Raw genomic sequence first — 12,356 nt, forward strand, 5'->3', positions numbered from 1 at the left:
AATCTCTGAAAGAAAAGTAGAAAAAAAACCAAGAAACAGAAAACAAAGAGAAAGAAGATAAAAGAGAAGGAGATAAAGTGGCGACAGAGCGGTGTGGGCAGAGGCAGAAGAAAAACAGGAGACAGAGGAGAAGGAAAAAAGGGAGAAAGAAGGGGAGACAAAAAAGGGAGAAAAGGTTAAAGGAGACAGGAGCATAGGAGGGCCACCACGGCAGTAGGGGCCCTCAAGAGAGCTTTGCAGTTTTACCTCAACGGGAGAGAGAAAGAGGAGCTGCACTAGGGTTTTTGAGAATAACTTATCTCACAGTTTCAAGATGGAAGAATATCGAAGTCCTTTCAACTTTTTTACCATTGCCTTCTGTCTTTGCAATTGTCTGCATCTATTTATTATCGAATTCCACATTGAGGCCTCGTTAAAAGCCTATATTAATTGAAAAATAGTGCCTTTTATTCAAAAGTATTTAAAGATAATTCTTGATATTGGAGATCTCTAAGGGTAATACCTTTTTAGGTGGACAGCATTCCATGTTCTTGGGATATCAAGACCATCTAAACTATCCAATTTATAGGCCTCTTTCCCTAAGAATTCCTTGATTATGAAATGTCATTTCCATGTCTGAGCTAACTTCTCTTAAGTTCTTGATGTACAGGCATCAGCCTGCCTCCACACTAGATCACCAACTCGAAAACTCCTAGACTTAACATTGGTGTTGTATCTTTTTGCAATCTTTTGCTCCAGTGCTTGCTTAACTAAGTTAGATGTAGATCTTACCTCATCAATAAGATCCAGTTCAACATGATTTTTGGTATTTCCGAAGAGTAGCCTTGGGTTGGGTTCTCTGAATTATACCAGTATTACTACTTCTTTCCCCTAGGTAAGTCAGAAAGAAGTTTCTCCTGTAGAAGACTGGGGGTGCTATGATAAGACCACAGCACCGACCATATCTCATCAACCCATGATCCTGGAAGTTGTCTATTCTCTTCTTCAACCTTTTAAGGATTATCTTATTCGTAGCTTCAACCTGCCCATTAGCTTAGGGGTGCTCTATTGAGACAACCACCTAGTGTATTCCTAAACCGCTTAGGAACTCATGAAACTTAGAGTAAGCAAACTGAGTCTCGTTGTCAGTTACTATTGCCTCAAAAAGTCCAAACCTCATTAAGACATCCCTCCATATAAACTTTCATCATTGGGATGTTATTATCTTTGACAGATGTATAGCTTCGATCCACTTAGTGAAATCATCGATTTTCAGTATAAGAAACTTCACATGGCCAGGTCCTTGGGGAAAAGGACCCAACAGGTCTACCCCTCATTTTGCAAAAGGTCTCGTCAGTATCACAGAAACGAGTTCTTGTGGTGGAGCTTGATGAAGATTGCTATGGATCTAGTACTTCTTCACATAATCCATTGCATCTTTAATGATGGTGGGTCAGTAGTACCCAGCTCTTACAACTTTTGTGCTAACGACCTCCTTCACATGGTGTCTACAGCATCTTTCATGTATACCATCTCCTACCCCTTCTAAATTCATTCGTGCCTCGAAGGTATCTATATGCTCCTGAGGATTGGACTTCCCCTCATACTTAAGATTTGTCGGTTTGTCGAAGTGTTTAAGCAATCTGACATGGAGGACGTGTGAGGCAAATGGGATTTGTCCCTTGATTACATGTTCCCTGAATCCCTATATCGTCTAGGACTCAGGCTCTTGTTTGAAATCATTTTCCTTTTGGACTGGGTAGACTAGGAATGGAATTGTCCTTGCCTCTTATAATCTTGATGTACTTCCTCCAGTCGAGGTGATCGTCATCGTGTTTGCTAATGATCATCTTCATGTCAGTAGCCTCGGGATCTCTCTGAAGTCTTCCTATCCTGGCTATTTCATCGATTTCTGGTTGTATGACTTCGGGATCAGGATCGGGATCGCGGGATTGTGAATGTTCTTCTAGCTTACATCCTAACTCCTACATCTTGCACTGTATTTCTTGCATCTTGTGACGCATTTCTTGCATTGCATGGGCATAATCTACCGGTCCTATACCGACGATGCGGCGAGCTCCAATATTGTGCTCAAACCCTGGGGGCACTTGATGTTCTTCGGTAGAATTGGAGTTAGTCTCACGACCATCCTCGTGGTGCGGTTCCTTGTGAGGTGTATTTTTCTCAATGGTGGATTGAATTTTGTGATCAGCCATAGTATGAAATAATTTTAGGGTCTCCATAGATGGTGTCAATGTTCATAACTAGAGGTTAATATAAGTTTATGAGTTATCGAGACTCCGAGATGGATTGTTTTCACACTAGGCTGGAATGGCAACCTGCAAAGGCACTTCGAATATATGTTTTATTCCGTTTTGCCGTATTGTCGATTTAATAATCTATTGGTACGTTATCCATATTCTTTGCGTGATGTCCGTAACGTATGAATCTGTGTAATTAGATTCTTGATGCTTATTCTTGTCCAAAACAGCCTTTTACATCAAAATAATTGCCTTAGTGTTTTGTTTGTTAATACGACATAGCCACAATAGCAACTACTTTAATGTAACCACTAAAAAATCTCCGACCATGTAATGAAACTTACCACATACACAACTCGTCAGACGTTAAATTCGATAGTTACGAGTCCCAATTGAGTTGGAATGAGAGGAAATACCCTCAAATTATGATAGTATTGTCATCTCCATTTTTTAATTCATGTAATAGTATAACTTAAATTGTTTATTTCCTTAGATTTTTATGGTTTCAGCACCACTATTAAACATGGGGGCTTTTTTATATTAATAAATAAGAGAAATACATTATTTATTGAAATACGCACCAAGAGAAATGCTTTTAGAAATACACAGGACCAAGTTAGGGAGGGCATCCGCGAAATGGAGTTGCACTCCAATCCCTGTCCGGCGCCCATGAAATGGACCTGACAGCCGCAGGAGGCATATTAGGGTCGGCGACCACGAAAGGCGGGGAACCAAACAAAGAAGGAAGGGACAAAAACCATAGTACACCAACTCCTGTTTCTAAATTTTCTCAATTGATAATCTCTCTGGCCTAAAATTGGCCACTTGTTCCACAAAGACTCAAACTTGAGCAACAAATTTAACTTCTTTCTTTCTTATAGCTACTTTTTTTGTCTCTATGTTGAAAGCTCCAGATATGTAAGCTGAATATAAAGTTTGAAAATTTTCAAGGAATCTTCTTACAAGGTTCAAGTTTTCAAATCTAGGTTTTGCTCATTTGTCCTTGTCTGCCTAAGTTGCAAATTCTTTGTTCCTCGCAGGGTCTTCAATTTCCTAAGGTTCTAATAGTTTAAGGCTTTTGAAAAGATAGTTATGGAGGTTGGGTGAAATGGGTGGTGGAGGGTGGTTTTGGAAATGGGTTCCCCTTTTTAATGAATGCATTGTTAGTACACTGTTATCACTTGTAACTTCATGATTGTTAGGTTAAAGGAGGGAAGTGAAACTTGAAGGCGAATTGCTTGAGTACTATGGTTTGAAGGAGCAGGAATCAAACATTGCAGATTTACAAGGGCAGTTACAAAATAAGATGGTGGAAATATATATGTTTAATGTAACCATTGATTCCTTGTTGGAAGAGAGGAAGAAGCTACAAGAAGAGCTCATAGACCGAGCTTCAGCTAGGGACGAACTTGAGGTGGCTAGAAGCAAGATCAATTTGCAGATGCCGCCGGCGAGATGGACCCATTTCGCTGTCGCTGCCCCTGAGGTGGTCCAACTCGTGTGCACCAGGGCTGAGATGTTCCATTTCGTGCATGCCAGGAGCGACTTGGGGAGCTGCATGCCTTCTACTGCTTGTCAGACCCATTTCGTGGCCGCCGGATCCGGATTGGAGTGCAACTCCATTTTGCGAGAATCCCCTTGAATTGGCCCTGCATATTTGGAGAAATATTTCTTCTGCCGTGTATTTTGATAAATAAATTTTTTTATATTTATTTATATAAAAAAACCTAAATATGGGTATCCAAAAGAAGGATTCATATATGCTTTTCAAATTGAGACAAAATCCAAGCAAAATAGAACACAAACATACTTGTAGAATGTTTTGCTTGTGTTTCTTTTTTTCATATTTTTAGTATTGTTATTTTTGGGATTTCATAAAAAATAATAAAAATAATATTTTTTATTAATAAAATCACGTTTTGAATTTCATTTCCTATTTTTACATTTTTTATAAAATTATAAAATAAAAATATTAAAAATAAGAATACAACCAGTCATAAATTGTTCACAAACTTTTTTTACATTCCCTCTCATTGTCTTTTCTTTACCAAATGCACCTTTAATGATTTAATTTCTTGTAATATGTATATGATGGCGCCTGATTTAATTCTCTTTGAAGTTTTGGAATATTAAAACTTCTTTTAAAAAGTTAAACAAAAGTTAACACTTATATTTATTTTTTGTTTTTTTTATTTAAAATTTGTTTGGACTAAGATTATTATTTCAATTTGTGCCATTTTAAGTCCGTTATATTTTTGGATTAATATTCTCATATTAAATTATTATAATAAAAAATTATTATAATATTATTATAAAAGGTTTAAAAAACTGAAAAGTCAAACATATTTTTTGGTATTAATTTTAAAAGACTAAAATATTTTTTAAGATTAAAGTTATTTTATTTGAATTTTAAAATTTAATTTAATTTTAAAAAAAACAAAACTAAAAAACTTATATTTAAATTTAAAAAGATAAAATTATCTTTTTTAAAGATTAATTTTAAAATTATAAAATATTTATTTAAATATTAATAAAAAGACAAAATTATCTTTTTGGTATTGAGGTTGTTTAAATGCATCAAAAAACTAGAAATTTAAATAATAAAAATTATTTTAGAATTAGATTTTTTTAAATGAATTAAAAAATATAATTTTAAATTTTAATTTATCAAATACTCTTATAGATAATTTTATAAAGTCAAAAATGTCCTTATAAAAATTAAAAACCGACTTACAAACTCGAACAACAGATTATATAACTTTTATCTAACCTTAATTTCACTTCAATTATCATTCGACTTTTTTTTATTCATATTTTTTTGTTGTAGAAAATTTTTCTTTTTTTATTTAAAAATCTAATTTTAATTTGGATTGATATCATTTAATAAATTTATAATGTTAAAATTTAAATTTGATTTTAAAAGACTAAAATGTACTTTTCATATAATTTTAAATGATAAAAATACTCTTTAAATAATTAAAGTTATTTTATTAAATTAAAAAATAAAAATTTGAATTTAAATTTTTTTTCTTTAGTAACTAATTAAAAGAAGCAACACAGAAATGTGAATTTGAATTTAATTAATAAAACCAAATATATTATTTAGTATTAAGTTTAAATATTAAGATGTTTTTTTAGGATTAGATTACTTAAACGAGTTAGAAAGTAAAATTTTAAATTTTAATTTAGAACACTAAAATAGAAGAAAAATTAGAAGATCAGAACAATTAAAATAGGAGAACAACAGAGAAGTACGACAGCATCATCACTCACACCACATGGGAGAAGTAGGCAGCGAGTGAGGCGAAGTGCCTCCGAGACGGCGGCGACGCGATGATAGAAACGATGAAGGAGATACGACGTTGAACGAGACGCCAGTGACGGTGATGATGAATTTGGTTAGAAATGAAATTTGAGAAAGAGAGCTATGAGGTAAAATAAATATAAAGGGTTTTTTAATTTAAAGCAGAAGAGGTAAAATAAATATAAGGAAAATAATAAAAATTTTAACTGCAAAAAACTAATTTAAAAATATTTAAAAATAAAAATATATGGAGTATTGATTTATTAAATAATTAAAGACTTTATAGACTATCGATTCACCAAACTATTAAAGAGTATTGTAAACATAGTCATATTAAAAATAATACGAGTATATTAATTTTTTTTATTTATAATTAATGATTTTAAATAGTTTCTTTTTTAAAATAATCAATCATATAAGTATAATAATATCAATACGTTTATTTTTATCAAATTAAATTTAGCTATTAATTAAATTATATTTATTTAAATTTTAATTTAAAAATTTTATAATTTTAAATTTTAAATTATGTGAATAAAATTAGATTAATTAAAAATAAAAATATACCAGTACGATTTAGATCGTATTGTAATAAATTTATGAAATTCTAAAATAAAATAAATCTTAAAAGATAAAAATAAAAAAAATGTTATGGGAAACAATAATTTTTTTATTTTATTTCAGTAAAAAAATTAACACTAATAAAACACTAAACTTAAAAAAACGTTGCTTAATAAATAAATAAAGATGAAAGATTAATATTTTATGATTATTTATTTTTTTATTTAAAAGTATAATTTTAAGTTAGTATTAATTTTTTAAATATTAATTTTTTAAAAAATATAATTTTTTGACATTAATTGTTTAATGATATTAATCAATATATAATAAAAGTTTTATTAATAAAATATTTTTTAAAATATTATACCAATACAAATTATAATATTAATAATATAAAAGAAATTTTAAAACTCCAAACAATATAAAAATATTGTAACATCCACCATGTATGATAACCCACTTGACTTGTCTTAAAATGGAGATTAATCACTGTTTGTCAAAGATAAACACGTTTTGGGAAAAAGAAAAGGGAGAATATATTTGGTTCTCTTCCATGGATAAGGCAAAAGCTGAAAAGCCGGTCCAAAGAAGGAAGAATGTAACAAAGTGTCTTCTCTTTTTCTTATTACAAAACAAATGTCTTTTACGATGCGGATAAAAAGTAGCGTATACGTGGCTAACTATAACCGGCTTTAAAAATTCTGATTCTCGTAAAAGGAAAAAAGGGAACGTAAAATAATTGACATAAAATGTTTGGTTCGGTAGAGAGTAGAGACTTTGGCAGGGGTGACAAAGCAGGTCGGTCTGCTCTAAATCTAAGCCCGTCTTATAAATGGAATGGACCGTCTCATCCCACCAACTAAAATAAATTTAAAATGTTAGTCCGTTTTATTTTATGACGGATTAGTGAATCGGTGGGCTAGTCCGTTTGATTCTGTTTTTTTTTGTTTGCAAAATAAAATTCATTAAATTAACCAAAGAATAATAATTAAAAAATTAAATACAAATAAGAAATAGTTAAATTATAATATTATTTTTTATTATTATTTTTTTATTTTTAATTTCAATAAAATTATTTAAAATAATATTTATCAATAGAATCATCTTTATTTTAAGAATAAGTCACATAATTTGAGCATATATACGAAATTGTAAAATAAAATAAATAAAATTAATAACTAAAGGAAGAATGAAAACAAAAAATAAAAAAAAGTGTTTAAAAATTCTATAATTATTAATTTTATAATAGTAATCACTATTTTATTTAATAAAAAAAGAAAAATAAAATCTTCGGGCCGGCGGACCGGCCCATCCCGCCCTGCCAATTTGGCGATGCGAGTTTGAGGGATTTTTTTAATTTGACGGGCTCTAAATTCTAAAAAGCGGGTTTAGCGAATCGATCCGATGGGTTCGACCCGTTTTGCCACCCCTAAATTTTGGCATAGTGATAATTTCTTTGTTTTATGAGCAACCAAACTACACCTGAATTTGGATAGGAATATTAAAAAGTGTTGTGCGTGAAGGTGTACCAATATTTTGAAAATCGAATCGGACCAGCTAATAAAGTTGGTCTGACTGAAAATTATTTGCCTCTTCAGTTCAGCTCATTAAAGAAATTGTCAATCTAAAATCTATTGAAGAATTGTTAAATTAGTTGGTTGGATTGAATTGAAGTCCGGTTAGTTTTTTTTATCTTGTCCTAAACGACATTGTTTGAGATTTATAGAAAAAAATAAAAATTAAAAAAAATCCTCACGAACCTTCTTTTCTTTATTTTTAAGTAATGTTTGTTTTTAGAGATTTAAACTGAAATTAAAAAACTGAGACTTAATATTATATTTAATTATTAAAGATTGAAATTAAAATTTCTATTTTTAAATACAATATTTTAATCTCTTTAATACCTCCAAAAAATAAAAATATAAAGAACCCAAATTTCTAAACACAAAGTTTAAAACTTTAATAATATTTTTTCTTAAAAATATCTTCATTTAACATTTTAAATTTTCATTTTATCCCTTTCACCATCTCTACCTCAGCACCTCTTCAACCTTCGCTCACTTTATCCGGCACCTACTCCCACCATCTCCTCTGTCGTAACCTTCTTCTCCTTCCAGCGTCCTTCTTACTAGTGAGCACAACGATGACGGCGGCAAGCACGACTTTCTTTTCCTCCCCAATAACATTGCCACCTCTCTCTCTCCTCCTTCTTCCAACCATGATGCCTTCTTTTTCTATTTGTGATGCTTTCTCTCGTTGTCACCACAAGAACAGTACACTCACTTTCTCTTGCTGACCCTGCAAAACCAATTCTCATCCTACCATAAAGATTCAAGTTTCACGAAGGCATAGAAAAAAGTGAGCCCAAACATAGAAGTCAAATTCACCTACTTTTTATTATTGTAGCATTTTTGCTTCAAAATGTATAATATAATAGAGGAAAATCATAAACGGCTTCTAATAATTACTTCGAAAAACAACGAGGTCTTTAACAAAAAAACTATTTTTTTCGATTCCTGATCTTTATTTTTTGTGGGATTGATTAGTCTTGTACCAAAAAAAATTAATATTTTTTTAGCACAGGAGCTAATCAGTCCCATAAAAATAAAAATGAAAGGTATTTTTTGTTTGAGAGCCTCGTAGTCTCTTCGAGATAATTGTCAGAAATTGAATTGGGTATTCACTCGTAATAATATATTCAAAATATCTAATTATGATTTGGAACATAAATCTAAAATTTAACACAAGAGTTGTTGTCAATGTTGAATGTTTAGTGTTCCTATGTTAAACTTTTAAGATAAAGTTAATAAAACTAATTATTAGTTGTGTGATTTGATACTTTTTGTTCAATATAAATTCAAACAAAAAGCAAAAAAAGACAGAAACCAAAGAGCAAAAACTACACCAACAATATAGATTAAGAAATAGATGTGGGTTTCATTAAAAATTCAACAATAGAAATATATTCGACAACACCTCAACGAGTGATGCTGTTGTAATTTTTTCCAATTTTGATGTAATGTGTTTATTATTCAAATGTTCCAACCAATGCTGAGGCTGATCCTGGTAAAAAAAGATGATGATGATGATGATGATGGAGAGAAATTAAAATTTTTTTAATTAATATGAATATTTAAATAAGAATTTAATTTTAATATACTGTCAGTGTAAAATAGTTTTATATATGCATCTAATTACATAATGTTATATCAGTAAAAATAACTAGTTTTCATATTTATTTCATGAATAGTCATTCAAAAGAACGGATGTAATTGCACAATTGTGTAAGATATTGTTATATACAGGTCAAGGATCAACAAGTAAGGTAGAAGATGATTACTGGGTTGTTTATGCAGATCGGTGATGGTAGAGAAACTCAGTTCTGGAAGGATATATGGCTGCGTGGTGGTTCTCTGAAAGATCAATATCCGATACTCTTCTCAGTTTCAAACCAAACAGGATCCGTTATACGTAATTATAGGTTTTTGGAATGGGTTAGAGTGGAGATAGAACTTCCAATGGAGGTGAGAACTATTCCAATGGGAGTTAGATCTAGTGAACCAGCTCTATGATACTTTAAGACTGGTCAAACTTGCTTATGACAGAGAGGATAGAGTTGTATGAAAATTTGGTAAACAAGGTGTATTTTCTACTAACTTCTTTGTGCAGGTGTTGCAGGCGAAAACGTAGCAAGTTACAGCTTTACTATGATAGTTTGGAAGGTCTAGTTCCACCAAAAATTGGATTGTTTGTCTGGTTTGCTCTGGAAATGTCAATACGAAAGAGGGGTTGAGTTGGTTAGGGGTGGTAAACCAAGAAGATGTTGTATATATGTTATGTAATAAAAGAGTTGAAGATGGTCACCACTTGTTTATTGGTTGTAAATTTTCTTGGCAGGTTTGGTGTGCATGGTTGTCTTTTGTTGAAAGGGAATGGTCGTACCCGGTGACACTAAAGAAATATTTTCAAAGTTGGATTGAGTTACCAACTCGTAAGGAGGAGTGCAAGAGATGGATGGTGTGTTTCTGTGCGATTATCTGGAGTATTTTATTAGAAAAGAATAGAAGAATTTTTTAGAATAAAGGAAAAAGGGTTGAGGATATTATCCATCGGTCCTTTATGAACTATAAGGAGTGGCGTGGATACCTTTTGTTGTTGATGACAATATCGAAGATAATAGAAGGATATCTATTAGTGTTTTTTGCTTTGGTTGCTTTCTTTTATTTGTTCTAGGTTGGTGCTTTTTATTGTTTTCTTATGCTCCACTTGTTGTGTTGCACTCTTTCTTTCCAAAAAAAAAAGAAAACTTTACATTATCGGTACATTAAAATTAAACTCTTTAAATAATTATACTTATTTTAATATCTATATTTATCTTAAACTAATTAAAATATTAAAATATAACTCATTTTCATATACTTTATATCAAACAAAATACAAAAATTTTTCTATTTACTAATTTTTGTCTCTCGTCCGAATACATAACTCATTTCTATATTTGCGACTTGTGTTATAGCACTAGAAGAAATGTTGAATGTAAAAAAGTATTTTTTGGAAGTCTATTAAAATAAGATAGATTTAAGGACAATTTAAGATTTTTATTAGTATTAGTAATTTGATTTGGTTCATAGTTTTTGTGGCATAATCGAACCGATAAAAATAGGGGAAAAAATCAATTTTTCGATTTTTTTGTTCAATTAGCAAATTTTGTTTTCGGTTTGTTTGATTTTAAATATTCTAGTATGTAATATATGTGAGTTTGTGATGTTGTAATGTTCAGACTTAAAAGTTATCTAAAAAAAATACTCGTTAAAATTAATAATTAGAGTATGAATAAAATATTATTGAATAATGTCTTTAAATTTATTTATTGTTAGATCATTTTGAACTTTTGGCAAATATCTTGTATCTTTTGAAATTTTTTAATTATTTTTTGTTTTTCGAATCTTTGTTATTATTGATAAAAATTTTAGGTCTATTTCAGTGGTTCACACAACGAATGGCTATTAATGACGATTCTCAGCTGCTCACAGAAAAACATTAAGAAGATTATTTCTTCCAATAGTAGGATGTAAATGGAACAATTTTAGTATAATACTTAACTATTAGATTTTATAGTATTATTGAAAATTTTAGAATGTATATTATTAATATAGAAAAAATTTATTGTCATATCCCTAAAATTTAAAAAAATATTATAAAATTCAATAATTAAATATTACATTAAAATTTGATTCATATCTTAAAAAATATATGGCAAATGGAAATGAGCACCTCATGTGAAAGCTTTTGACAAAAAAGAGAACATATATATATATGTCACTTTTTCAGTTTTTTGTAATAATATACATGGCATATATATAAACGGATTAAATAATCAGATAGCGAATCTAGGGTACGGTGTTTATTGTTTAAAGAATAATTAGAAACCGATTAAATAATCAGACGGCGAATCTGGATTGTTTATCAAAGGATAATTAACAAAATGATAAACATTGTAAATAAATTTTTTAGTCAATAATTAATTAATATTTTTTATAAAAAAATATAATTTTTTAACTTCTATTTATCTATTATTTTAAAAAAAGTCTAGAAACCAGTAATTTTTGTATTTTATGATTAGTATTTAACCATTAAAAAAAATGAATAATTTTTCACCATTAAATATAATCTCACATTATTAAAAAGACTATTAATAACTAATTGATAATTACAAAACATAAAAATTAGTGCCCCGACACTCTCATTACTTTATTAACTGATTGTTGATAAAAAAAGAAAAACAATTGTATGGTAAAACTGTTATGAAAATATGTATAATAATTTGTTGGCAAATTTTATGATATAGAAATAAAACTTTTTTTACACATTTTATCGTAACATAAATTTAAAAGTGACATATATCGAATAAATTTTCGTAGTGATTTTTGAGATTAACGCCGTACACCAAAATCGTTTTTAATATTTCAATTGCACTAATTATGTTTGTGAGATTGAAAAAATTGCATCATAGTAGTCACTAATCCATTTTTTGTTAACGACGCGTTGACGTGGCTTGATGATGTGGATCTTTGATGATACGTGTCACCTCATGGTTTGGCCATGTGTAACGGTATGATAATGTGTCGGTTAACGACACGTGGCATGCTGACGTGGATGTGTATGTCACGTATCACAATGCTATTTATCCACGTGTCATCCACTATGTTATCGTTACATGTGCACCAAATTTGTTCCTTACTTTGCATCAA

The sequence above is a fragment of the Arachis hypogaea genome, chromosome 9, assembly GCF_003086295.3.
Source record: "Arachis hypogaea cultivar Tifrunner chromosome 9, arahy.Tifrunner.gnm2.J5K5, whole genome shotgun sequence".
Taxonomy (NCBI): domain Eukaryota; kingdom Viridiplantae; phylum Streptophyta; class Magnoliopsida; order Fabales; family Fabaceae; genus Arachis; species Arachis hypogaea.